Here is a 345-nt window from a genome sequence, read left to right as displayed (position 1 = left end):
CCGATGATCTAGTCAGCCCGCGGTTTGAATAAATAAATAGGATATTTAATAAATTCAGAAAATAGCTCCTAAACTTCAAAAATCCATATCCTTGTATAGTAAATTCATAAAAATAAAATAAAAATACCCTCTTGCTCAGTGAACAGAAGAGAATCATGTGGAATTATTTTCACATTAATTTGATGCATAAATTATTTTTAAAAAAGGAATTAGGGTTAGGGGTTTTTCAATTCTCCATTCATATTGAATTATCACCTTGACCCCAAATTTTTATATGTTGTAGCTTCTGTCTAGGTATACAACTTGAGCTTTTTTCCAAAGACATAGGAGATCTATAGACAGAGA

This window comes from Phalaenopsis equestris, unplaced genomic scaffold, assembly GCF_001263595.1.
Source record: "Phalaenopsis equestris unplaced genomic scaffold, ASM126359v1 Scaffold000417, whole genome shotgun sequence".
Taxonomy (NCBI): Eukaryota; Viridiplantae; Streptophyta; class Magnoliopsida; order Asparagales; family Orchidaceae; genus Phalaenopsis; species Phalaenopsis equestris.
This window is presented reverse-complemented; position numbering follows the sequence as displayed.